The following is a 16,538-nucleotide window of genomic DNA, read 5'->3' as shown; positions in this document are numbered from 1 at the left end:
TATCCCCCTAGAACAGGGGTGCCCAACCACTGGCCGTGGGCCAAATGCACCCTCTGATGTGGCCCACCACCTCTTGCTCTGAGATGGCGGATTGGCAAGCCCAGATTGCGTGTTCCTGACCTGCCATTGCGGAGCATCAGTGTGAAGAATGCAGCCAGCTCCTGTCAGGTGGATGATACCAAATGTACCCCGCCTGTGACAGGAAGGATCCAGAAAGCATTGGCTCTGCTCTCTACTGCAGCCACATGCTTCCTCTAGCGCTGGCTCCTGTCACACTGATGCATGGGGATGGTGGGCCGGGAACCAGCCAGGAATACCTACCAACAGTACCAGCCAGCAGTACCAACTAGAAGTACCCGCCAGCAGTACCCAGGGCCAGTGCTACCACAAGGCAAACTAGGCAGCCGCCTAGGGTGCACTGCTGCCTAGGGCGCCCAGCCACTGGTGTTTCTCTCTTCTCTCTGCAGCAGGCAACTAAGTCTCAGCATCAGCAGGCAGCCACCGCTCCGTTTGCACATAATGTCAGAGGCGCAGTGGTGGTGGAGGCCTGTGTCCTGACTCCCAAATGAATGGAAGCAAGCAAACATTCATTGATGGGCACTGGTTGGCTGCATTGATGGGCGCTGGTGAGGCTGCTTGATGGGTGCTGGTGAGGCTGCATTGATGGCCGCTGGTAGGCTGCATTGATGGCCACTGGTAAGGCTGCGTTTGATGGGCACTGGTAAGGCTGCGTTTGATGGGCACTTCATTAAAAAGGTGGTATATACATGGGTAGGGCAAAGGGGGGGGGGTCAGCGGTGGAGCGAGGGGGGAGGTGACAAAATAAGGTTTTGACTAATGTGTCAAAAATCCTTGCACCAGCCCTGCAGTACCAGCCAGCAGTACCAGCCAGCAGTACCAACCTGCAGTACCAACCAGCAGTACCAGCCAGCAGTACGAGCCAGCAGTACCAGCCCTGGAGGACAGCCAGCAGCAGCCACCAGCCATACCAGCCTGGAGGACAGCAGCAGCCAGCGATACCTGCAGGAATACTGAGGAAGAAGTGAAGATTGAGGTGAGGTGAGGTGGAGGTAAGCCGCAGTGCATCAGTGTGAAAGCAGCCTTAGGCCCCTTTCACATCAACGGTCGGTTCAGGTCCTCCTGTCTGTTTTTCAGGAGGACCTAATCGGACCCAGTTGCACTCTATAGTGCGGCAGATGTAAACGGAATAAATGTGTCCGTTTACACCCACCTATCTCCAATTTGATCCACTTAAAAAAACAGAAGGGGAAAAAAATGACATTTTTTTTTAAAGGTAAATGAGAGCTCTGGGGTCTTTTTGACCTCAGATATCTCAATAAAGAGTACCTGTCATGCTTGTTTCTATTACAAGGGATATTTACATTCCTTGTAATAGGAATAAAAGTGATCAAAAAAATGAAAAGGACAGTGTAAAAATAAAAAGTAAACTAGATAAGAAAAAAATATTTTTTTTAAAGCGCCCCATCCCTCCGAGCTCACACGCAGAAGCGTGCGCATATGTAAGTCACGCCCGCATGCGTAAACAGTGTTCAAACCACACATGTGAGGTATTGCCGCGATCATTAGAGTGAGAGCAATAATTCTGGCACAAGACCTCCTCTGTAACTCTAAACAGGTAACGACTGCTATGTTATTCTCTAGGGTCTCAGCTAAATATATATATATATATATATATATATATATATATATATATATATATATATATATATATATATATATATATTTATATATATAATGTTTGGGGGTTCTAAGTAATTTTCTAGCAAAAAATACTGATTTTAACTTGTTAGCAACAAATGTCAGAAACAGGCCTGGTCTTAAAGTGGTTAAGAGAAGGTGGCTTACGAAGAGTGATGCTTTTACGTGTGACTACTGTGGATTGTCCACTAAATGTGATTAGCAATGTCCTGTCAAGCGACCCCCCGGATAGTATGTCTAAGTGATTTGACTTTTTGTGCCATGTTGCAAGTTCCATCCGTAAAGTGTAGCATCCTTATCTTTGTGTGGACATTCTTTCCTTTGGGGATATAGGAATAAAGTGATATTAAAGGTTTTTTTTTTTCATTCTAAAAATAACAAACATGTTATACTTACCTGCTCTGTGATTGATTTTGCACAGAGCAACCCCAGTCCTCTTCTTCTCAGGTCCCTCCCCGATGCTCCTGTCCCCTCTCTCCTGCCCATCCACTCTCTCTCCTCATTGGCTCACTGGCTGTGATTAAGAGCAGTGGGAGCCAATGCATCAGCCAATGAGGAGGGAGTGTCCCTGGAGAGCCAGGGCTCTCGTGCACATCTCTGGATTGTGATGGGGGTCAGGTAAGTATTGGGGAGGGGGGGGGCTGCTGCACACGGAGGGTTTTTTACTTTCATGCAGGAAGTTAAAGAACCTTGAGACTTCAGAACCATTTTAACGGCCAGGAATGTTGTGAGGAGGTCTCTGCCATGGCGTAGGGCACAAGACAGCGGAGGGTTAAATCCTCAAGCATGAGGGTCACTGTTCTAATAGGAGGAGAAGCGGGGCCAGGACTTGTGCTCTTGGCATCTTTATTAGCCAATTGCCAGTCCCCTCTTACAGACTACTCCAGTGCCGTGTGTTGGAAAAGCCACTTGTAGCCTCCAGCTTAAAGCGGGAGTCCGCCGGGAGTTCCGCCGTTTTTTTTTTTTTAAAAGCCAGCAGCTACAAATACTGCAGTTGCTGACTTTTAAAATAAGGACACTTACCCACCCAGCGCGCCCGCGATGTCGGCACCCAAATCCGATCTCTCGATCGTCTCTCGGGTGCTGCCGCTGCCATCTTGGGTATGGGAATCAGGAAGTGGAGCCTTTCGGCTTCATTTCCCGGTTCCCTACTGCGCATGTGCGAGTCGCGCTGCGCAATAAGGACGGTCCCCGCTGCCTCTGGGATCTGTGTGTTTCCCAGCAGGCAGCGGGGGACTTTCGGAAAGGGGCATAGATTCTGCAGAATCTACGCCCCTTTCCGCAGATAGCTATGCCGGAAGTGGGTGCAGATACCTGTACTATACAGGTACCTGCACCCCACTCCCCCCTGAAAGGTGCCAATTGTGGTGCCGGAGGGGGGGAGGATTCCAATGAGTGGAAGGTCCACTTTAGGGTGGACCTCCGCTTTAAGCCCAAGTGATGGTCTGACAACACAGTAGACCAACTGGGAGATGGGTTGTAAACGTTGTCACCCTATAACAGGAAGTGCCTTAACAAGGATCTTTCATTGAAGGATCACCAGGGATGAAATCTGCAGATTTACAATATTGAAAATGACTTTTGTTAAGATGTATAATGGGATTACATAGTTAGTAAGGTTGAATAAAGACACAAGTCCATCCAGATTGAGTGTTTACAATTGTCCCTACCCCTGTACATTGCACACTCACATCGGTCCCTACCCTCAAGGAGCCCACAATCCAAGGTCCCCATTCATATATTAGAGCTAATTTTGGACAGAAGCCAATTAACCTACCTGCATGTCTCTGGAGTGTGGGAGGAAACTGGAGTACCCAGAGGAAACCCACGCAGGCACAGGGAGAACATGCAAACTCCAGGCAGGTAGTGTTGTGGTTGGGATTTGAACCAGCAGACCCTTCTTACTGCTAGGTGAGAGTGCTAACCACTACACCACTGTGCCACCCACATAATGTAAAATTGAGAAGTGTGAACAGGCCTGGGGGAGGGTTTGGTAGGAGAGCAGATGGACCTGGCTGTTGGTGTTTTAGGTGGGGGAAGGGAGGATTGACATGTTGCCCCTTCTGTCCACAGGTGGCCTTGCTGATGGCATCTGCCTGTTGTGTGGTTTAGTCTTGGCCCCCGACTCTGGGGACACCAGGATAAAGTCTGCAGCAGGCACAATGGACTCTCAATATAACGACCTACTTAGTTCTGAGAGCAAACATTTCTACAATACTTATAGAGCTCATTCACAATAGATACTTCATTAATCTGCATGAAGGTAAAGAACCTAATCAACACGGCTCAACACCATGACACAAAATCGTTCTATGCAATGCATAGAAAGCACAAAAGAGAAAAAAGTAAACACTGTCATGCCTTGTCATGCCTTGTCACAACACATTGTAGCACAACGCACAACACACGTCAGCGCATTTGTGTTATATGCACCATAATGAGCATCTGCTGGTGTAAATGGGCCCTTAGAGGTGCCAAATATATATTAAAGACATTTTTTTTTAGTCCTCATGCAAATGGAGGTTAGCAACCCCTGTAAAGTGCCACACCTTTTCACATCTTCCACCATTGGCTTCCTTTGTGGTCCTCATCGATCAGTCGTATTACATCTTAAAGCAGACTTCCCTCTGACAGATACTGTTATTTTAGGTGCACAGGTAAAATGCCCAGCACATTTGTGCCAATGGACCCAGAATTGCTAGGACAGTCCCACATCTTGGCCCTCTGTCCCGCCGATCCTGCACCCCGTGTCCAGGGATCACAGCACCAACCTTGTTTGAGTTACTGTACGTGTGCCATTACTCAAAAAGGTATCAATTGCAATGATCAAGCACAAGGGTTGGAGAGCCCCCTGTACTTAGCAGTAGGGTCAAGGCAGGACCAACATATAAAGTGGGTGTGAGGCGTGGTCTCTGTATATTTAGAGGGTGCTTAAAGAGGAAGTAAACCCTGATGAGTTTACTTCCTCTTTGATTCCCTGCAAAGGTAAAGCATAATGGACTACTGTGCATCGCATAGTAGCCCATTATGTGTCACTTACCTGACACAGGAGCCAGCGAAGTCACCGCTGTCCCCTGTAGTCCGGAGCATCCATCTTCTCGTCGGTCTCGCTGTTCTGCCACTGTCATTCGACGAAGCCGCGATGACGTCACTCCTGCGCATGTGCATGGGAGCCGCCACTCGTGGCATATCGCCGTTGATAGTGGCACACCTGTCTTACGGCAAATATCTCCTAAACCATATAGGTTTAGGAGATATTTCTTGGACCTACAGGTAAGCCTTAATCTAGGCTTACCTGTAGGTCAAAGTGGTTTGTAAGGGTTTACAACCACTTTAATGAAACTAACCTATAAAGTGGGCCTGATTTGGGCCCGCCCACCCAGAAAGTGGGTCAACAAAGGACAGACCATGAGCAACACTTAACAACATTAACAACACTCCAGGAATGTGGGGCATAATGTTGGTAAGTATACCAGCATGTGTCACTCACTGAAGATCCTGCTCTAATTGATGCCTGAATAATGAAGTATCTCCACCCAGGGATACCAGCCCAACATATTCTATTAGTAAAAGTCCAGGGCAAAATGCCCATCATCTTAGTCTTCCAGTGCTCTCAAAATGCCCAGTCCTTGTCAGAGCATTATGTGGTGTAGCACCCTCCCAGGCAGGCTGCTAAACAGACTAGGTAAATTTAGTTCTTCCCTGCAATCAGTGGAGCAGTTTGTGATTGCTTTGGGCTGTTCTAAGCTACACTGGTTGCAGGTTTGACTGCTCACCCTTGCTATCAGGAGGATTCTAGAATGTAGAGGGCTGTAAGAGGCAAGCACACAGTTTAACTATTTAAGTGGTCTCAGCCAATTCCTGAGGGAGGATGCCCAGTAGGTTATTGAGGCATGTATAAATAGTCTGGGCCAGAGATTCCTGTTCTTGTCCAGAAAAAGTTCCCACCCTGAAGGGCTGCTGCCTTTCTGGGCAGCCCAGCTGTATTTTTACACTTTCTTATTGAGGTTCTAGCTATGCTTAAGCTGGGGAGCCTGCTGAAGTGTTCATCAAGTATGCTGGGAGGCCTGCTGAAGTGCTCATCAAGGTCCCAACTGTGTTAGAGCTGGTGGGGCCTGTTCTAGGGGATTTCACAGAGGATCTGGTCTGGAGTGTCCACAGGGGAAATGTCTGTCTGATATTGGAAGGAAGCATCTAAGTATCCAAAGACATCTGAGTGTAGAAACCTTTGTGAGATCCTATCGGCTGTGTGCTGCTATTAATCCCTGTGAATCAGTGCCAGCTTTTGCTCAGATTTGGACATATTCTATGGTATTCTCCCTTGGACTGTTCTAAGACGCACTAAGAAAGTGGGAAGTGCCCTCGTGTTACTAAATTTTGTTACTGGAGTATCCCACGACTTCCCCATACCCTATCCAAGTTCAACTAATAATAAAGCTTCAGAAAAGGATATCCCTAGACTGTTCATTGAACCAGAAGAGTCATTGAAGCTGTGTGCCACTCTGCTGATACACTAGTTTTGGAAAAGAACCTTGGGACTACTCAGCGGGCCCTTTAGGGGGTAAGCGTTACAGTTGGATTCCTACAGTTGGCTGTCCATGCCCAGCTTTGCATTGGTAACAAACACAAAAATTGAAGAATTGCTAAGTTATAGGGAACATTTGGAAAATGAATTGTGCCTAATTAGTACCCACCCAAAAAGTCCATGCTCTTCTGCTCACTGTCCTCCTTGCTGGAGAATCTGATATGAGGAAGCAAAGACCTGCCTCTACCAAGATGACCACCTCCACATAGAGAGCAGAACAAGGCAAGATAAGTCAGTAAAGGGGGAAAGATCAGATTCAGGTAGACCACAGTGAATACTTGTGACTAGACCTTTGCCCTATGCCCAATTATTTTGGCATAGCTTCCACACACTGGTTTGAGGAGGAAGCCCCAGGGCTTTGAAACATGTAACCATGCCCCTCTGCTTCCTGCTTCACCCATGGTGATGTTACTTTCAGTCTAGTACCCCTGTGTGTTCCAGCCTGGTTCTCTGCATTACCTGGCTTATCCTACGGCGGCATCTGATCCTGCTGGTGGCCACAGCAGCATCCCGACCATCCCCCTTGCGGACCCATGGAGAGCAGTGTTTGAAATCACTGAGACATGCTTTGATCTTACAGCTAAAAGCAAAATGCCAATTATCTTTTAATAAAAACCATGCTCATATCACTGCACTTAGTCTGGTGCCAGGGCCGTCTTTAAGGCAGGGCAAAAGGGGCAGCTGCCCTGGGCTCTGTCATTGTTGTGGGGCCCAAAGCAACTGTCCCATACTTGCCAACTATCCCAGTTTAAATTCCCTTGTCCCTTGAAGTTTTAGTCCTGTGCTGTGTCCCAATATCTCAGTGTGAAGTGCTGGTACCAAAGCTGCCCAGCTCCGCCCTATTGTTGTCTACAGATCACTCACCTGCAGACCCTGTGTTTACATGTAAATAACTGGCATTCATATGTAAAAGTTGGCGGCATTACTAAGTAAATAGCTGCGGCTGGTGGCATTGATATGTAAATAAAGGCGGCAGTCATATGTATATCATGCCCCCGTGAAGTGAGGAGATGATGTGCTGTAACCTCTAGCAACCGTTCAGTGAGCGGTAATACTGTACAGTAAACTCTAGCAAACAATTAACAAGCAGAAATCATTTGCTGTAACCTCTAGCAACTAATCAGTGAGCCGTAATGTGTGCTGTAACCTCTAGCAACCAATCAATTGCTGCCTGATCTGATACAGTAAACTGATTTTAAGTCTAGCTGCCATTTATTGTATGTCTCAGAGCAGGTGGAGAGTGAAATTGCATGGGGGGGGGGGGGGGCCCAAGAAAATTTTTGTCCAGGGTCCAATCAATATTAAAGACAGCCCTGTCTGGTGCTCTCTGCTATTCCAGTTTATTTTCTCAGAGGTCGACCTCATTCTAATGAGGAGCAGTCGCTGGTGTTGGGTGGAGCAGGATACAGACTTTATGGACTCACTTACATGGACTTTCTGGGGTTAACAAGGAATCTATAGATTCATTTATAGCTTGTTCATTTTCTCTGCCTTTCCCCCTTTTCCTTGTCCACTGGTTGATGAGTAGGAAGCTCCTGTCTTGCTCCATTTGCTTGTTTTTGGTACAGCTTCAATACTACAGGTTCACTTTAACCTGACTGACAGCTTTATAGTGCCTGTCACCTGATCCTTGCTGTTTTCTGTCCATGTAATGTCTATGAGCTCCTTGAAGACCAGTGAAAGCAATCAATGGGCTAGTTCTGCTATCCAGCCAACATCGCAACTGTCCTGAAATAAAAAAGTTCCCGTAAAATGGCTTAAACTGGGTTTTGTGTAATCTTCTGCTGCAAGAATTCACAAAGCACCTTGCAGAGTCACAGGACATGTACTTCCTGGAACTTGTGCTATGTAACATCCCCTGTCTCCATTTTCTGTATCACCAATCCAATTAAAACTTTCAAGGAGGGTCTGAATATGGTCGGTGGTTGTTAGAAAACTCTCACTACTGGTATTTTTCTAGATGAGGCTTTCTGTGTATAAGAGACAACAAGAATCCTATAGGGGGTGTGTTTGGGAAGTTCCCTCTTGCACCCCAAAAAGGGGCAGGTCACGTGAAATACCTTGAACTTGGTTTTGTGTAATCTCCGGCGGCAAGAATCCACATAGCAGCTTGCAAGGTCACTGGGCGTGTACTTCCTGGAGCTTGTGCTGTGTAACATCCACTGTCTCCATTTCCTAGAAAACTCAACCTGAACAAGAAGCCTATAGGGGGTGTGTTTGGGAAGTTTCCTCCTGCACCCCCCAAGCAGGGGTTCCCAGATCGGCAGATATACACTCACGGACCACTTTATTAGGTACACCTATTCAATTGCTTGGTAACACAGATCGCTAACCAGCCAATCACATGGCTGTAAGTCAATGCATTAAGGCATCTAGATCTGGTGAAGACAACTTGTTGAAGTTCAAACTGAGCACCAGAATGGGGAAGAAAGGGGATTTAAGTGACTTTGAACGTGGCATGGTTGTTGGTGCCAGCCAGGCTGGTCTGAGTATTTGAAAAACGACTGGGATTTTCATGCACAACCATCTCTCGGGTTTACAGAGAATGGTCCAAAAAAGAGAAAATATCCAGTGAGCAGCAGCTGTGTAGATTGATGAAAAATGTCTTGTTGATGTCAGAGGTCAGAGGAGAATGGGCAGACTCAAATAACCACTTGTTACAACCAAGGTATGCAGAATACCATCTCTAAACACACAACACACTGAACCTTGAAGCAGATGGGCTACAGCAGCAGAAGACCACACCAGGTGCCACTCCTGTCAGCTAAGAACAGGAAACTGAGGCTACAATTCACATAGGCTCACCAAAACTGGACAATAGAAGATTGGAAAAATGTTGCCTGGTCTGATCAGTCTCAATATCAGCTGAGACATTCAGATGGTAGGGTCAGAATTTGGCATAAAACCAGGGCTGCCACCTTTTCTCCAAGCCAAAACTGAACACTTTAGCGGCCTGGGACACCTTTGGGTGTCCCAAGGAGAGTAGTAATGCGGTGCACATAGTGTGCAGCAGCGAAAAGTGGGTGTGGTCAAATTGCTCTTGCTGACATCATTGCCCTGCCCCCCAGTGATGCCGAACCAGCCCCCAGACAGCCTTCCGCAGCTACCGAACGGCAACAGATTTGTGTGTGACTATCTTGGTTACTTGGGGAGTCACAGCCTGGTCTGAATAATGTGTCTGCAGTCTGCCTGAAACCCAGGCACATGATTCAAAACCTGGACTGTCCGGGTGAATCCTGGACAGGTGGCAACCCTACGTAAAAACATGAAGGCATGGATCCACCCTGTCTTGAATCAATGGTTCAGGCTGGTGATGGTGGTGGTGTAATGGTGTGGGGGATATTTTCTTGGCATACTTTGGGCCCTTTTTGTACCAATTGAGCATCGTTTGAACTCCACGGCCTACCTGAGTATTGTTGCTGACCATGTCCATCACTTTATCATTACAGTGTACCTAACCCATCTTCTGATGGCTCCTTCCAGCAGGATAATGCACCATGTCACAAATAGAGATGGGCTCGGGCGTGTTCGAAACTCCACATGCCCGTTTCCGCCAGGAAGCCGACATTGCATGCGGCTAATCACAGACAGTGAGACATTTTCCGGTCTCTGCAGCTGCGGGCTGGGAAATGTCTCACTGCCTGTGAATAGACCTGTGATTAGTCGGGTTCCTGGCGGGATCGGGCTATGGTTGCCACCTTATCCCTTTAAACCCAAATGCATATTAATTACCCAGGTTCTGTGGTTGATTAAGGTGGTAATTAAACTCACTTGGTGCCTTATCTGCATTTAATTAGCCTCAGAACCTGCGTAATTCAAGAGTTGTTCGGGTTTAAAGGGATGAGGTGGCAACTCTAGATCGGGCATGTGGGGTTTCGAACATGCCCGAGCCCATCTCTAGTCACAGAGCTCAAATCATCTCACCATTGGTTTCTTGAACATGATAATGGGGTCACTGTACTCCAATGGCCTCCACACTCACCAGATCTCAATCCAATAGAGCACCTTTGGGATGCGGTGGAAGGGGAGATGGATCATGGATGTGCAGCCAACAAATCTGCAGCAACTGCGTGATGTTATCATGTCACTATGGACCAAAATCTCTGAGGAACGTTTCCAACGCCTTGTTGAATCTATGGCTATGCCATGAAGAATGAAGGCAGTTCTGAAGGCAAAAGGGGGTCCAACCCGGTACTAGCAAGGTGTACTTAATATAATGTCTGGTGAGTGTATGTCATTGCACTATATGCAGGTAGGGCTCCCTGTGGGCATCTCAAGACTTCTTTTTCAATTTACACCGGAGCGTAACTTTAACTCTATGGATGTCAGGCAGCAAACGTTGTGTTTTAGCAGAAAATCCATACTGAGCTTAAATGCCGGTAATTGATTGCTGAACGTTGGGAGTTCCTTTAATGGCTGCGGCCGACCCTCAGGGACTTTAATGATGTCTTCTATACATTATTTAATGCTCGTTATGTACTGGAGTGTGGAAGCTGAGCTAATCATTGTCATGTAATTGGGAAACAGCTGGGAACAGCAGATCAATGAGATCAATGAGCAAATCTATCTGACCTCTCATCCCCACTGACTCACTGACCTTTCCCTGCCCGGAGTTAAACTAATGTAAGCCTTAATTTAGCAGGACTTTGAAGGCGCCAATTAACACTTGGGGCGATATATGCTAAAATACACAAGTGAACGTGCGTTGCCACAACGCATCTGCTTTTTATTGTGAATGGCACCCCATTGCAATGTATAGTAGAGCCCAACACACAACGTACTGCAATGCACCACAGGGCATACAGTTACTGGTGCAGGAAATAAATCTCTCCAACAAATGGCCCAGATATAAATAAAACTGGTAATAAGGAACTCCAACCAAAAAAATAACACGATAAAAATGTGATAGTAAACCGCATTTTTTTTTTTTTTTTACTTGTGCTTTGCATACTAGCACATTATGTGAAACTTAGAATAGAACGAAGCCCTCCAGTGGCGCGCTGTCACCACTGAAGGCGCTTCCATGTTCACCCGCTCTTCCTTCCAGGTTTGCGTCCTCTGGCTGTGTGAGTGGGCGGAGGACGCGATGACGTCACTCCCGTGCATGTGCGTGGGAGCCGCGATTTACATCACAGGACTCTGAAGGAATGGCACAGGTTCAGAGTGTATGTGCCAGTGATGTCAGCAGCTGCATCTAAAGTAAATATCTCCTAAACGGTGCCTGTTTCCTTGATTCCACTCCCTACCCACCTGCTGCACCATTCCTTGGTTCCACCCCCTACCCACCTCCTGCACCATTCCTTGGTTCCACCCCCTACCCACCTCCTGCACCCTTCCTTGGTTCCACCCCCTACCCACGTCCTGTACCATTCCTTGGCTCCACCTCCTACCCACCTCCTGCACCCTTCCTTGGTTCCACCCCCTACCCACCTCCTGCACCATTCCTTGGCTCCACCTCCTACCCACCTCCTGCACCCTTCCTTGGTTCCACCCCTACCCCCCTCCTGCACCATTCCTTGGTTCCACCCCCTACCCACCTCCTGCACCCTTCCTTGGTTCCACCTCTACCCACCTCCTACACTGTTCCTTGGTTCCACTCCCTACCCACCTCCTGCACCATTCCTTGGTTCCACCCCCTACCAACCTCCTGCATCGTTCCTTGGTTCCACCCCCTACCCACCTCCTGCACTGTTCCTTGGTTCCACCCCCTACCCACTTCCTGCACCATTCATTGGTTCTACCCCCTGCCCACCTCCTGCACCATTCAATGGTTCCACCCCTTGCCCACCTCCTGCACCATTCATTGGTTCCACCCCCTGCCCACCTCCTGCACCATTCATTGGTTCTACCCCCTACCCACCTCCTGCATCCTTCCTTGGTTCCACCCCCTACTCACCTCCCAGTACTGCCCCTTTTAGGGAATACAGAACCAAGGGAATTTGTTAAAGCGGAGCTCCACTGCCACATCTGGCACCTTTCGGGGGGAGAGGGGAGAGGGGAGCAGGTACCTGGTTTTAACAGGTGACCGCTCCCACTTAAAGCTGACTTCACCGCAGCGAAGTCCCCTGTCGTCGGGCCATTCACAAAGCGCAGCGCGCTTCATGCATGCACAGTAGGTAGCCTGCTGTGAAGCCTTAAGCTTTTGTTGCCAATTTGCCTTCGTGGAGATAGTGGCTCAGCACCCAACAGCCGCTGGAAAAAAATCGGTTTGGGTGAAGACACCGCTGGATACGTAGACAGGTAAGTGTCCTTAATATTAACCACTTCCCTACCCGCCTATAGACATATGACGTCTGCAGATGGGTTCTCCCATCCTGGGCGGGCGTCATGTGATGTCCTCGGCTTCCCGGCAGTATTGGGGCCGTGTCAATGAGGAGCCGATGCTCGTGCCCGGCAGCCACGATGACCAACGGGCACTCACTATCGCTTGTTACAGAGCAGGACTGTGGTTCTGTGTGTGTAAACAGTAATCAGTGCATTTAGGGCTGGTGCTATCACTAGGCAAACTAGGCAGCCGCCTAGGGCACCCTGCTGCCTAGGGCACCCGGCCAGTGGTGTTCCTACTCTCTTCTCTCTGCAGCAAGCAATTAAGTCTCAGCATCAGCAGGCAGCCGCCGCACCGTTCGCACGTAGTGCCAACGGCGCAGCAACGGCAGAGAACTGTGTCTGTGTCCCGACTCCCGAATGAATGGAAGCAAGAAAACATGCATTGATGGGCGCTGGTGAGGCTGCATTTGATGGGCGCATCATTAAAAAGGCGGGGTATACATGGGCAGGAAAAGAGGGTGGAGCTGGGGGGGCAGCAAAATTAGGTTTCGCCTAGGGCAGGGATGTCCAAAGTCCGGCCCGTGGGCCAATCACAAAAATGTCACTCTCTAGATGTGCAAAGCTGGTAGAAACATCCCCAAAAAGACTGTAATTGCAGAGGAAGGAGGTTCTACAAAGTATTGACTCAGGGGGGGCGCTACACAAATGCACAACAAACTTTTCACATATTTATCTATTTCTAAAAAGAAATTGAAAACAATTTATAATTTTTCCTTTCACTTCACAATTATATCCCAAGCTTTGAACATCTCACGGAGCACTGTTCAATCCATCATCCGAAAATGGAAAGAGTATGACACAACTGCAAACCTACCAAGACATGGCCGTCCACCTAAACTGACAGGCCGGGCAAGGAGAGCATTCATCAGAGAAGCAGCCAAGAGGCCCATGGTAACTCTGGAGGAGCTGCAGAGATCCACAGCTCAGGTGGGAGAATCTGTCCACAGGACAACTATTAGTTGTGCACTTTATGGAAGAGTGACAAGAAGAAAGTCATTGTTGAAAGAAAGCCATAAGAAGTCCTGTTTGCAGTTTGTGAGAAGCCATGTGGGGGACACAGCAAACATGTAGAAGAAGTTGTTCTGGTCAGATGAGACCAAAATGTAAGTTTTTGGCCTAAAAGCAAAACACTGTGTGTGGCAGAAAACTAACACTGCACATCACCCTGAGCACACCATCCCCACCGTGAAACATGGCGATGGCAGCATTATGTTGTGGGGATGTTTTTCTTCAGCAGGGACAGGGAAGCTGGTCAGAGTTGATGGGAAGATGGATGGAGCCAAATACAGGGAAATCTTATGCCCCGTACACATGATGAGAAACTCGGTCAGAAAAAACTTGGATGGTTTTTCCGACGGAATTCCGCTCAAGCTTGGCTTGCATACACACGGTCACACAAAAGTTCTCGGAACTTTCGACCGCCAAGAACGCGGTGACGTACAGCACTATGATGAGCCGAGAAAATGAAGTTCCATGCTTCAGAGCATGCGTCGAATTGTTTCCGAGCATGCGTAGGAATTTTGCGTGCCGGAATTTGCACAGACGATCGGAATTTCCGATCTGAACTTTTTTCAACCGAAAAATAGAGAACCCGCTCTCAATCTTTTGCTGGCTGGAATTTGGCCAGCAAAAGTCCTATGGAGCATACACACGCTCGCATTTTCCGAAACCAAAAGCTCTCATCAGTCTTTTGCTGGCCGAATTTGAGATCGTGTGTAAGAGGCATTAGAAGAAAACCTATTGGAGTCTGCAAAACACTTGAGACTGGGGCGGAGGTTCACCTTCCAGCAGGACAACGACCCTAAATATACAGCCAGAGCTATAATGGAATGGTTTAGATCAAAGCATATTCATGTGATAGAATGGCCCAGTCAAAGTTCAGACCTAAATCCAATTGAGAATCTGTGGCAAGACTTGAAAAATGCTGTTCACAGACGCTCTCCATCCAATCTGACAGAGCTTGAGATATTTTTCAAAGAAAAATGGGCAAAAATGTCCCTCTCTAGATGTGCAAAGCTGGTAGAGACATCCCCAAAAAGACTGTAATTGCAGTGAAAGGTGGTTCTACAAAGTATTGACTCAGGGGGGCGCCATACAAATGTACCCCACACACTTTTCACATTTATTTCTAAAAAGAAATTGAAAACAATTTATAATTTTTCCTTCCACTTCACAATTATGTGCCGCTTTGTGTTGGTCTATCACATAAAATCCCAATAAAATACATTTACGTTTTTGGTTGTAACATAACAAAATGTGCAAAATTTCAAGGGGTATGAATACTTTTTCAAGGCACTGTAGTTACATAATTAATCTGGTTGAAAAAAGACACAAGTCCATCTAGTTCAACCAATAAAAGGGAAAAACAAAAAAAAAAGAAGAAGCATGCGACCTGTGTTTGGGGAATATATTGACACTCACAGCAGATTGCACACATTGCATACATTTTGAGCATGGGGAACACTCCTGGAACTCAGGCTTCCCGCACTGTGTTCCGGTGCGGACGAGCCCTAAAATGGTCTAAAAGTCGCCATTTGTATGACCAGCTTTGGAATCCTGGCAAAAGAGCTTACAATCTAAAAAAAAAAAAAAAAATTCCCAATGAAGAATCCTCAATACCACAGTGCACCCTCTGCCCAGCTCAACTATCAGGAGGAAACTAATCTTATGCCGCGTACACACGATCGTACTTTTCATCGGAAAAAGCTCTGATGGTTTTCCCGACGGAATTCTGACGGAATTTGGCTCAAGCTGTCTTGCCTACACACGATCACACCAAATTCCGATCGTTTATAACACGGTGACGTACAACACGTACGACGGGACTAGAAAAAGGAAGTTCAATAGCCAGTAGCCAATAGCTTCCGTCTCGTAGTTGAATCTGAGCATGCGTGATTTTTGGCGTGTCGGAATTGCATACACACGATCGTAATTTCCGATAGAAAGTTTTTCCGTCAGGAAAATTGAGAACATGCTATCAAATTTTGGCTGGCGAAAATTTGGACAGCTAAATTGGAGCATACACACGGTCGCATTTTCCGATGAAAAGCTCTCATCTGTCTTTTTCTGTCCGGAATTCCGATCGTGTGTACGCGGCATTAGAAAGTATTATTTTACCGAAAGAGTAGTTGATGCTCGGAGCAGACTTCCAGAAAAAGGTAGTGAGCCAATCAACAGACAGAGAACCAAAAAGGATAAAAAAAATAAAAAAAGGGGTCAGACTCGATGGACCACTCGGTCTTCTTCTGCCGTCGCTCTCCTACGTTTCTTCTACAGCTTATTATAATTCAATAAAGTGGACGGAGCCCGGGGAGCAAGCATTAGAAGTGTAGCCGGCTCGCTCTTGTGTGTCCTTAGTAGACGGCTGTCATAGGCCACTGAGGTCCGCAGACAGCTGGCTTGTTAAGTCAGGCTCCAGCTAAGCGTGCAAGTCCAGCGAGGAGCGAGACCCCACAAAGCAGCGGGGCGTTTGGACGCGTAGCTGGCGCGCCTGTCACACCCAGACCTGGAGCTGAGGCTCACTGACAGTAGACGGGACTCAGGAACAAGAATACAGACACGAAAATATACAGGTTTACCTGGCGTGACGGGGGGGGGTGCCTCGCTGAGAATCACCGACTCATTCAGACCCGGGAGGGTGAAGTCACAGGCTGTGAGCCCTGAGCGCGCTATATTTAGTAGCCGGCCGGCATTGGCTGCTGATAGCGTGTCCCCACATGGAATGTCAGAGGAGGGGCGCCGGGGACCCTGCAAATCTCATCATGTGTGACACAGCAACACAAACTTTGCGACAGGTGAAAAATACGGCCCAAAGTTGTTAAAAAAAAAAAAGAAAAAGGAAGCGCTGCCAAAATATTATGTATACCTTATATATAATATATATATATATATATATATTCAAACATAC

The 16,538-nt window shown here is 47.5% G+C and overlaps 1 protein-coding gene across 1 annotated transcript in view; it reads right to left on the bottom strand.

Moving 5' to 3' along the window:
* Nucleotides 1-16,334, bottom strand: part of STYXL2 (serine/threonine/tyrosine interacting like 2) — a 150,826-nt gene extending 134,492 nt beyond the window's left edge. Inside the window, exon 1 of the mRNA XM_077479744.1 lies at nt 16,210-16,334. The gene's annotated coding sequence lies outside the window, so the exon portion shown is untranslated. The remainder of the gene's footprint in view (nt 1-16,209) is intronic.
* Between the last annotated feature and the right edge of the window lie 204 nt (nt 16,335-16,538).

Source organism: Lithobates pipiens, unplaced genomic scaffold, assembly GCF_037356315.1.
Source record: "Lithobates pipiens isolate NorthernLeopardFrog02 unplaced genomic scaffold, aLitPip1_a1.2 Scaffold_16, whole genome shotgun sequence".
In the NCBI taxonomy this organism is placed as follows: domain Eukaryota; kingdom Metazoa; phylum Chordata; class Amphibia; order Anura; family Ranidae; genus Lithobates; species Lithobates pipiens.
Note: the sequence above shows the minus strand (reverse complement) of the source record. Positions and strands in the feature narration are given on the sequence as shown.